The sequence below is a fragment of the Charadrius vociferus genome, unplaced genomic scaffold (assembly GCF_000708025.1).
Source record: "Charadrius vociferus isolate BGI_N301 unplaced genomic scaffold, ASM70802v2 scaffold600, whole genome shotgun sequence".
Lineage (NCBI taxonomy): Eukaryota > Metazoa > Chordata > Aves > Charadriiformes > Charadriidae > Charadrius > Charadrius vociferus.
In genome coordinates this window covers 19,644-30,812 of record NW_009646404.1, presented here as the reverse complement: position 1 = coordinate 30,812, position 11,169 = coordinate 19,644, and positions in this window count along the sequence as shown.

The window sequence follows — 11,169 nt, the reverse complement described above, 5'->3', positions numbered from 1 at the left end:
TCCAGTGTAGGTCACCCTGCTGACCTGGTTAAATATGTCCCTGATGCTCTGGCCAGTTACATTCCAAAATCATTGCTTGTTTATGGGGAAGAGAAACCCAATATTCAGGATCTCAACAGTAAAATGTGGACCCAAGAACAGGTAATATGCTAGCGGCTTGTGTCCTTCTTACCCCTCAGTGTCATCCTTGGGCTCTGCAGAGCTATGTGTGTGCTCTGCAAATCTGTCTGAAAATACAGGTGAATGTTGCATGGTAAACCATTGACAGCCTGACTTTGCTTCACAGGCTGCCATGTTTTTCAGTGATGTGATAAGGACAGAGCCTGACTTCAGCAGGTAGTGTTTTTCTTCTCTCCTTCCATTTTTCATGTTTGTCTTTGCTTTGATTGCAATTTCTGCATTTCCTTTGGTATGTATGGCAGACCCACCATATTTAATCCATAGCAACAGATGGGAAATAACATGCAAACCCAAACACAGGCCAGGAGGTGGGAAACTGATAAGAGACAGAATCATTCCCATTCCCTTGATGCATGTAGCATCAAGATTTACCAGGGTGTCAGCTGCAAAATATACCCATAAACCACATTTTCTTTCTGAACTGATGCTGCTGGCTGAGACTGCACCTGGAACCTTGCTTCTGACTGCCTCTGTGGAAGGCGTTTCTAATCGGAAAATACGTCAGTCTTCCACAGTGCTATTCCAGGCATTAAATTAGTGGGGCTGATAGAAGTCTTTTGTAAGATCTCGTATCTGAGATGAACAATTATGAAAACCGTGATATATATCTGGAAAACCAATGGAATCAATATCAGTGTTCTGCTGATTGCACAATGAAGCTTTTCCATATAAAAAGCAATCAAAGTTTCAAGGACTTCTTCCTGAGCTCTCCCAGACTGTGCAACTATGTTCAGCGATGAGGAACTGCACAACTCTATTTCATTTGCAACGTGTGGCATGTGCTGTAAACGTAGGGAAGGAGACTGATCTTGTAATTCAGGATACAGCAATACAACTTGGGATGGAGAGTTTGTCCCTAAATTCCTATTTCTACTACAAGTCTCTGGATTATGTCTATTTGACCAGTGATGGCTTTCTGATCCCCCACATAGGTCAAGACTAGCAATTAAAAAAAGACTAGAGGGGATGGAGTTTGGAGAGCATTAAACTTTGAGAACGGGGGAGGTTTATGCTTGCTGTATTTGTCATTATATATGTGGGAGATCAGCATTCAATTTTCTCCTGAAGTCCTTGCCCTTCTGATTTGCCTTGTGTAAATGTTTAGGCTTTCCCAGTCAGTCCTCCAAGGCTTCACATGTGCAGCTGTCAATGAGATGGAAGCAGAAAGATTTCAGGAGCTGGCCAAAATCATGAAGAAGAAGAATGTCAAGCTAGGAGAAGACCAGGTCAGTTTGATGTTGTCATGAAGATTGAGGATTGTTCAGCAAGAACAAAAATACTTTCAGCTTCAGGGGCTAGAACAAAAGTAACTGGTCCTGTGTCTCCCACAGTTCTGCATTTCGCTGAAGAGAGGAGAAGTCAAAACCCAGCTGGCTAGGTTTCTCAGGAACCAAACCCTCTGATTTCTGTCTTTTTTTTTCCCTTACTTTCGAGCAGAGTAAAATCTTTATATTTCTTTTATTTTTTCTTATGTTTTCATGCTGCTTTTTTTCTTTGATGTAAACTGTTGTGTCCTTTCAGCTGAGTTGCTTAGTGAAGATGGTGACGCTGCATGGGATTCCCGAGGACTTAGATAGCTATCCTAAAGACCTGTTGCTGTTTTTAAGGTAAGTGTGCTATGGTTTTCATGTTGTTGCCTTAGTACTTAGTGGGAAAAGTGGTATTACTTTATAGTCTAGCTGGTATTGACTAGTTCATGTTTGTCTATTTCAAACTTGTTCAGGACTCCTTAAAGGAAAGAAAATCAAATTGCAGAAAGCTTTCAAAAGTGCTTTAAGGTCCTTTCAGATTCAACCATCCATCATATTAATGTAAACGCTTTGAAGCTCTTTTTAAATACGTCTGTTTGGATATGAAACCAGTATGGAGTTTTAGTACTTTCTGGCCCCTGTGAATGTGCTTTTCCCTTACAACGTCAATGAAAACAGACAGTAAAGTGGATTTCTTTGTTGCAGTAGCTACCCACTGTGGTTCTGCATGCAAATCTTGAGCAATTTTAAGCTGAGTCTCACAATCCTTAAGGTGAAAATGAATTTTTTAAAAATGTAGACTAGGATCTTTGGGAACAACAGCTGCATAGACCTCAGTCTGTGGATGTAGAAGATGTTATACTGGACACAGACAATATATGTTGAACAGCCTTGAACCTGACCAACTGTTTGTTATCATTCACTAGAATTCATGGAGTATTTGTCTTTCTAGTCCTTCAGACTATGCAGCGACAGGAAGCTGTAGGCAGTACTTTGCCAATATTGGGAAAGCGAATCTTGATGTTCTGCAAAGGGAGTCGTCTCAGCGGAAACAGCTGCTCTTGGAAGCTTTAGCATGTTTGGTACGTGGTCAGGGACAGCTCTGCACAAGGCTGGGGAGAACTTGGGGTTGTCAGCTGTCAGCAGGAGCAAGAATGCTTGTCTACAGTGGCATCCAGTTCTTTTTAATGCCTCTGTCTTGGATTATTTCAGAAAATTTCTAGCACACAAGTAAATGAGGAAAATGCGGAGATTCTGGGACGTCTGGTCTGTGACCTGGGTGGAGAATACATTAGAAGTTCTGGTGGGAATTTGCTGAAGCAATTAAGCCAGTGTGAATCTTTCCTGCCTGATCAAGAAGAGGCTATTAGGAGTGTCATCAGCAGTGGTAACACTACCTTTGGGTATGAATTCTTCTTCTGGGCATCAACAAAACAGTTCCCTTAAACAAAACCATTGTCCTATTAAGACCAGAGTGAACTCCAGCCAACCAGCTTGATCAAAAACTTGAATAATTTGTTGCTTTTGAATTTCACATTGGGCATTTTACATTGTTTTACTTGAACTTTTTCCAGCTGAGAGGTTTGGCTGGAATTCCACTGAAAAATACATTGTCACTTCTCACCTGCTCTAATTATAAAAGCCTTTCCTCTAGTCTGTTTTTCATTAACCAAACTTCTCTGAGACTGTCCTGATGAACATAAGTAGGCTCTAGCTGTTCGTCAGCCACTCACTTTCAGAAAATACTCTGTTTCTACCTGTCAAACTGACAGATGCTTGATAAATCCTCAGCTGTATCTAAGACATGTTGTCCAGGGAGGCAAAATATTTTCCCTTCCTGTGTCAGATGTCCTGAGATCTTGGCACTGAGTTGGGCAATAGTAAGCAATAGATATTCTTTGGGTTTAGCGCTTAAGAAAATAATGTATTTCTCAAATGCCACTTTCCCATCCAGCTGCCCTTATTCATGTTAGTAACAATTGCTCCTGCTCTGGTGGAATGAAGTTTTGTGTAACAGGAAGTGATCGAGAAGTTTTAGGATTTAAATCTTGTATTTTCTTAACTTCAGATGTTACAAGGACATAATCCTGGCAGCTTTTAAGGTGTGGTTTGTTTTGGGGTTGTTTTTTTTTGCGTTGTTCTTTCTTGAAAGCTGATCTCTGCTAATTTTTGTATGCAGGCCTCCTGTAGCATGGTCAGCTTTTACCTTGAATGAGCTCAGTGGATTGATTCCTGTATTTGATCACAACATTTTGCAGAAGATCCCCAAGGTGGGTTATTCATAGAGGCGTGGGGAGTTTGGGAAGCACTCCTAGGTCCTGCAGTATGGAAGAAATATGATGGGCGTTGTTCAGCCAGTATGTTTTCAGTAGTGTCTTCATTTAAAAAGTGTGGTGCCGAAGGGGATGGGTGGTCTATGAGGAGTGAAGGTTGATCAAGCTGACAGCCTGGAACTGCAAATCTAGATCACTGTTATCTCCTCCCTGTAATTGTTGGAAAAGCACCAGAGGTGGAAAGCAGTAGTAACTGTATACAATGCTTTGTGAGGGGGTAAAGTCATGTATGGGGCATGGGATATGATACAGCTTAAGCGTTTAGAAATTTGCCTTTGGCTCACCAAGGAAAGATCTCTAGGCTTACAGCAGCAGGTCTGCTGCCCATAGTACTTTAACAGTGAAGTTCCGTGTCTGTGTGAGTGGCAACTTGTTATGCTGGTGGTACGCCCTCGATCACAATATCCCCCTGATGAAACATTTTCCTTGCAGAATGCTTTAACTCTTTGGCTGAAAAACTTTGCACACGATTCACCTCTGTCAAGGGAACAGCTGGGCACCATTGTTGAAGAACTCCTGCCTACTAGGCATAAGCGTGCTGATGGTATGGGAGCTTTCTCTGATCTATAGTGGCAGCATTCCCCCTGGTATCAGGGTTGACCCTAGTGCTTGTGGGTCTGAGTTGAACTAGGAAACACTTGGTGGCAGGTCACCCAGCAGGAGGGTTGTACCGTGATTGCATACCTGCCTATCTCCAGCAAGGAAGCATTCAAAGCTTGAAGCAAATGATTTAACACTGAGCACATTTGATAATTGCTTCAACAGGTTGCCCACCTGGCAAGGAGATAACAGAGATGGTTCTCAACGATTACTTAATGCCTATTAACTACACAGCTGAGGAGTTACACACTTGCCTGAAGAATGTCTCTCTGGATAATCACCTCTCTCAGATACTGACCTATCCCTTCAGTACTCAGCAATTAGCTGTGCTGAAGAGGCATCTGGATGAGGTAATGCCAGGCTGAAGAATGTAAAATTATCTATCGATGAGATTGCTCTGGGACTTGTCTGGTTGAGTTTAAGCATCTCCAAGGACTGAGACTCCACTATCTCTCTGGGCTCTTCTTCCAGTGTTTGACCAACTTTCCTGTGAAAATATGTATTTTTTAATATCTAATCAGAATTGTCATTGCCTGTTGGTCCTTATCCTTTCACTGTGCATCTCTGAGAAGAGTGTGGCTCCATCCTCCCTATAGTCTCCCATTAGATAGTTGAAGACAGTAATAAAATCCTTACCTAGTCTTCTCTTCTTCAGACTAAACAACCCAGCTCTCTCTCTCAGTCCCACTGCCCCACTTCGTATGTTGTGTGCTTCTGCCTTCCTGACCAGCATGGCCCTCTGCTAGTCTTTGCTAGTCAACATCTGTCTTGTATCGGGGTGCCCAAAACTGGACGTAGTATGCAGATGGGGTCTTGCAAGTGCCAACCAAATGGAGGGGAATAATAATTTCCCTTGACCTGCTGGCTGTGCTGCTGCTAAGGAAGCCCAGTATTTGATTAGCCTTTGCCACTGCAAGGCATACTGCCCGCTCAGGCCCGTGTTGAGTCAGTTCACAGTGCTTCGGGTTTTGTTCCTTCCCCCGGGGCCTGCTTGCCTGATGTATCAAGCAGAAAAAAGACAGGTGTGCTCACGGAATCTCACTGGCTTTTGTTTCTTATTCCTTGCAGACTTTTTGGGCTTTTCCACATTAATTTTGCAAAGAGCATAAATTCATAAGCACAGGCACGAGAGTGAGTTTTCATAGCACTAACAACAGTCTGTCCACAGACATATCCTGATGGGTATCCTGAAAGTCTGCTCCCCAAACTGGGCTCCCTCGTTTCTTTCATCACCCCTGAGGATGTTTCCAAATGGAAGATAACTTCGGCTGACACGCTGGCTGTCTTGCTAAAAAATCGGCCTGCTGATGCTCAGGTAGGGATTTGGGTTTGCTTTCCTGCCCGTGTTTGCTTCCTGGTTTGGGAGCTGCTGGTTTAGGACTAGCTTAATGGGTTCGAAGATGATGGGCCCATCCTTGAAGTCCAAACAAATACATTTGAAATGATTAGATTTTATTTTTGTAATTATTGCATTTGTTTATCTTTTGAGGATGAAAACGTAAATTCTGATTCAAGTTAACTTTTGAAAAAAATTAAATGTGTTTCTAGGCTTCTGCAATGATTAGAAGATACGTTGGCTTGGGAAATGCCTTGAACGCCGCTGCACTGAACGCAATTGGTACAGAATATGTGTGCCTTCTAAATGCGACCGAGTTGAATATGATAGACTTCAACAGCTTGAAGTGAGTCAAATATTGCGATGCTCTTGGCTTCTTGCAAAAGCACTTCCCCATCAACAAGTGCATTTTCCTTTTCTCTCCACTCAGTGAGAGGAAATCTAGGAAGCAACTTGGTACCTGCCCTATGTCCGGGTGTAAATGCCTGCTGTTCTCTATCCTGCCAGAAAGGGCCCAGATTTGCAATCAAACTCTCTTTATTGCAGCTCAGCTGACAACAGATATGGTCTGCATGCATGCTTTTATCTAGAGCAAAAAGAAAGTTAATTAAATTTAATTCAAATTCCTTTGAAAGACTGCTAAATGAATCAGTTAACTACATCTTTGCAAATCCAGAAACTTATCAGGCACCATCAGAGCTGTCGTAAATTAGAAGACACATCATTTTAAGCAGGAGACCAAGCAATTATTTTTTGCTCTCAGCTTTTCTCCGTACCTCTTCATACTGGGAGGAGGGGGTAACCTGTCTGATGTAGAGAATCCCAGAGTGATACTCAGAGTAGTTTAAAATTTGTTCAGGTTGAAGATAATAAAAACTTTCTTCTCCCTAAATCTTCATTTTTCTGCAGACTGGCATCTCTGAATCCTTCAGCTTGTTCACAGCTTACAAAAGACATCTTATATGCTAAAGCAAAACGTGCTTTCTCAGACCAGCACCATTTACCTGCTTACTATGAGCTTATTGAACCATATCTAGGTATGTAAAAGAACGGTATATTACGGGGAAAGAGACAGGTGTTAGCCAGAAGCGGAATTGGCATCAAATAGCATCTAAGATTTGGGAATTTTCAAAGCCAGGTTCTTAGAAGTTTCAGTCTTTTCCAACTTCTAGATGGTATAAAATATTCTTGAAAGATTGTATACCTGACTTAGTTGCCCAGATCAGTTGTTGGACTATCACAGGGAAAATCAAACTCCTGACTCCTGGGATGGATAAGATTTGCGAGCTCCATGAGAAATCAAACTGCTAATGCTTAATGCTTGTCTCTCAGCCCTTCTCCGTTTTACAAAACATAGATTTTTCCCTGGTAAGCCAAGAAGTTATTCACAGCCTGATCAAACTCTTCTTTATCCCTCTGTCTAGCATCTGACATTGTCACAGATTGATTTAACAGCCAACACAATAATACCTCCCAGCAAAATGAAGTAGTGTCCATATATTTTACAGTTGGAACTCACTCTGTTAGCAACCCCAGCCTAATAAATTTTGGAGACATCATTATAGCTTTTCCTTACACAGATACACAGCACCGCTCATTTGAGGGTTGTCCTCCATGCTTTGGTATACTTTCTCTTTTTGGTCCCAGGGGGTGCTCCTGGTGTGGATCTCAGAGCTCTAAGCAAGGACAATGTGAACATGGAAGTTAGTACTTTTGCGAAGTTAAGAAGAGACTCTTTGATGGTGAGCTGAATCTTCAAATTGTTTGATTCCTTGCATTCGTATTATGCTAAGTAGTTGATTTTGGTCGCGTTGTCTGTTGCTGTAAATCAGGAGTCACTCCATCAAATTCAGAGTGATGCTAGACCAGTTGAAAGTGGAGAACCAGTCTGAAACGTCTTTAAAAATATAGTTTGGAGTCCTACGTGGATGCTAAGCCAGTCTTACTGGGGAATATCTTCAGGGCAGGCTTTCACAGCAGTAGTGGCATGAGCAGGGGACAGTCATCCATTAGACTGCAGTCCACAGCTATGTGACGAATCTTCTGACATGAGTGTTAGCAGTAATATAATCAATTTTGGAAGAAAGCCCAGTGATTTGGGCAGGGACTGGGGCCCCCACTTGAATGTAGGAGACTTGTCATCAGATGACAACAGAAATAGTCTTTGAGGAACCATCATGTTCATTCCCCTAACCTAAGGGAAGATTGTCCCAGTTGAAACCACTCACCAGAAATTTGTCTTCTTCGTTCTTCAGACTTCTGCTAATAGAAATCTCATTGGTTCCTTGGTCAGAGGTATTATTTCCATTCCTGTGTTTACATCCGTAATTCTTGCTTTTTGATTCTTCCTAGAGCCTGACGCTCTCTGAGGTTCAGGGCTTGCTGGGGATAAATTTTCGTGATCTGAAGAAATGGCAGAACAAGTCTCCCATCAAGGAGTGGGTCCAAATGCAGAAACAATCAGAATTGGATAAACTGCAGACTGGGCTTACTGGGGGAACACAGGAAGGCTACATCAACATTGTTGGGCCCAAATTTCAGCGTATGTATTATGTTAGGACTTCTGATTGTTGTGCTTTAAACGGTTCAATCGTTGATCTCCTTGCACTGATACCCTCTCTTTCTCCTCTAGTGCCATCCTCAGCCTCTCTGGGTACTGTGGCCATGACACTCCACCTCCTGCCTGCTCTGCTCATCGCTTTCCTGATGATGTCGGTCTTGTCTTGAAATTCTTCCCTCAAGAGAAAGCAAGATGAGGGGCACCAGCCTGTGACCTGCTCTGAGGCCTGTTGGGGACAGCCGCGCCTGGGGGGTGGGGGGGTGCTCAGTGCTAGCAGGCAACTAGTATGCAGCCCAGGGTTCACTTTTAGGTACTTTGTCTTTCAAATCACTCAAAAAACCCCATTGTTCTGTCTGAAGGGAAAATTTCAGACTCTTCAGAGCAGGATCTTTGCCTTGGGTACAGACTAAGCCCAGGTAAGCCCCAGCCATATAACTGCAACAGTAACGTTGTCAATATTTTACTGCGCAACCCTGCTGGGTGTAAGGGTGAGCAAATTGGCTGTTCTGCATGTTAACGATTACATTTCTCAAAGAGAAATGACGCTGCCAAGACCTCTGAGTGGGAGTGAAGTTTTCCAGCTGATTGTGAATAAATAGTGGAACTAAGTAAAAAATACCAGAAGCAAATTGATGAGTTGCTGTTGTTGTCTCTTCATTCAGAATGCCCAGACCTTCCTCTCTGCAGGTATCGGTCCCAATTAAATGGTCAGAAACCCCAGACATGCCTTTTCCTTTTCTTTGGTGTTGACTACTCAACACTAAAGAGCTGGGGCTGTTCTCAGCTTCCTCAGGGGAAGGGTATAAGAACTTTGTATAAGATTTTCAACACACTTTTTTTTCCACTCATTGGGAATTTCTGTCCAAAAAAGCCTCAGCACAACCTGTATCCAGCCCCTGAAATCCCCCTTTTTCTCCCAGGAGGAGAGCCTGTCTGCAAAGACATTGTAAATGTTCATTGTCCATGCTTTACAGAAAGAGAACAGGAGACCAAGAGAGTAAGTGGAAGGTTTGCAAGTTGGAGGGAGAAACACTCTTGTAGTAGAGCTATTGGCGGAGAAGACACTAGATAATGAAGAAAGTCAGAGCAAAAGAAGTGGAAACTGTTTTAAGCTAGCTAGAAAAACTACAATACAAAGCACTAAACACACCAAGGAACACGTTTGATAGGAAAAAAAAAGTTAATTGATGTTTTATTATATAGCATTGCAACAGTAATCAAGATAAACTGTCTTCAGTTAATCATCCCTCTCGCTAGGCTTCGTGTAGTTTGAACAAATCTTGATCAAAAATCTCCTAAGTTCACAAAACAAGTTAAACAAGTGGATCTCTGAGCTTTCAGACTGTGTTGCTGGACCATATTCTGCTTCTTTTGCAACAGTCAGTAACTCAAATCCCTGAGTTGTCCCACCGTTTCGACAGCATTAATGCATTGTCAGACCAGTCAATATTGCTGGCAATTGTGTTATATAGAGCAACTAGCTAGTAAGTACCCATAGGGCTTCTTTGGGCTGGAAGAATATCTGTCCTTTCACTGCCCAGCCTCAGAAATAATAAGCAAATTCTGTGCTGGCATCAAATGGACAAACTCTATTCCTTTCCTGGGTTTCTGCTTTTCCGCAGGGAATTTGCCAGCACCGTTTTTTTGCAGGATGGTGAAAACTGAGGGAGGGATGCAGTGAGTATGGTGCTGGAGATGGCAGTGTCAGAGAAGCCCTCGCAGCAGTGAGCTTGCCACGGCTGTCGTCAGTATGTGCAGTAGGCAGGAGGAGAGTCTGGATCCTGACCCTAGGTGGAGAAGACAGATGAGAAAGAATTGGGTTATCCAGACACACAGCACAAGTGAGCTGTGAGGGCAGTCGAGCTGCTTTGGGATTCGGGTACCCCAGAGGATTGCACGTATCGGGACAACACTTTTCTACCTTTAGTGACATTGCCCATACCTGCCCCCCAGTTACAAATGTCACCTGGCCGTGAATACTCAGCGGGACTATTTTCTTACTTTCACCAGCGTAAAGCAGGAGCAAATCTGTTCAGTCATTAAAGCTACAGCTATAGCTCTGTCAGGTTAAATGACTTCAGATTTTAGCGCTTTTACAGCGATGCCTATTGAGAAACACTGCAGCTAAAACGCAGAAGGCCGTATCTTTGCCTTGTGAAAAACAGCGCCGTGCATTGGCGTTAACAGAACTACTCCAGCTTTCTGCAGGGCGGTTGAGGGGTGCTGTGCATGATGAGACATCTTATGGTGCACCTTGCCAGACTTGCAGAGTGTGTGAAGGCAGTGTGCTCCAGGTCCAGGGGCTGTGACACTCTGGAGAGCCACGTCTCTACCTGTCTAGCCAGTAACTACTTGGGGTTTCTTATGGACAGCAGCAGGTCGGTATGGAATCTGGCCAGGAAGAAGGTGGATCAGCTACTGCTTATCAGTGAAGACCTCTGCCTCCCCATCGGTTCCTAAGCCTTTCCCAACTCCTAACATTGACACCTTACCAGCTTCAGGTTGCAGGTTGATGTATCCACCGGGTGTTGGTCTCAGTGGCTCTGGCATGCCTGCAGGTGTTTTTTTAGTGGTTTCACTGCTGGTGGTGGTGGAAAAGGGTCCAAGAAATGCTGGAGGGGCAGTGGTCTTGCAAGCTAATGTTGTAGTCTTGGCCGTTGAGGAGACGACACTCTTCTGGGTGGAGATGGTGGAGTTGGGAATCGGGGTGGGCTTGTGGGGAGGGGGGTTCATTTCTGTGGCTGTAGTGGCAGCGGGTGCAGCGGTGGAGTTTGGGACAAGGGTGCTGGGACCATTGTGGGTGCTCGGTGTGGTGGTGTTAAAGGTGGCAGGAATGGGGTTGACAGTACCCCCAGGTGCTGGGGGGTTCATGGACACCAGTGGAGTGCTGGTGTTGCGGGTGGTAACAGC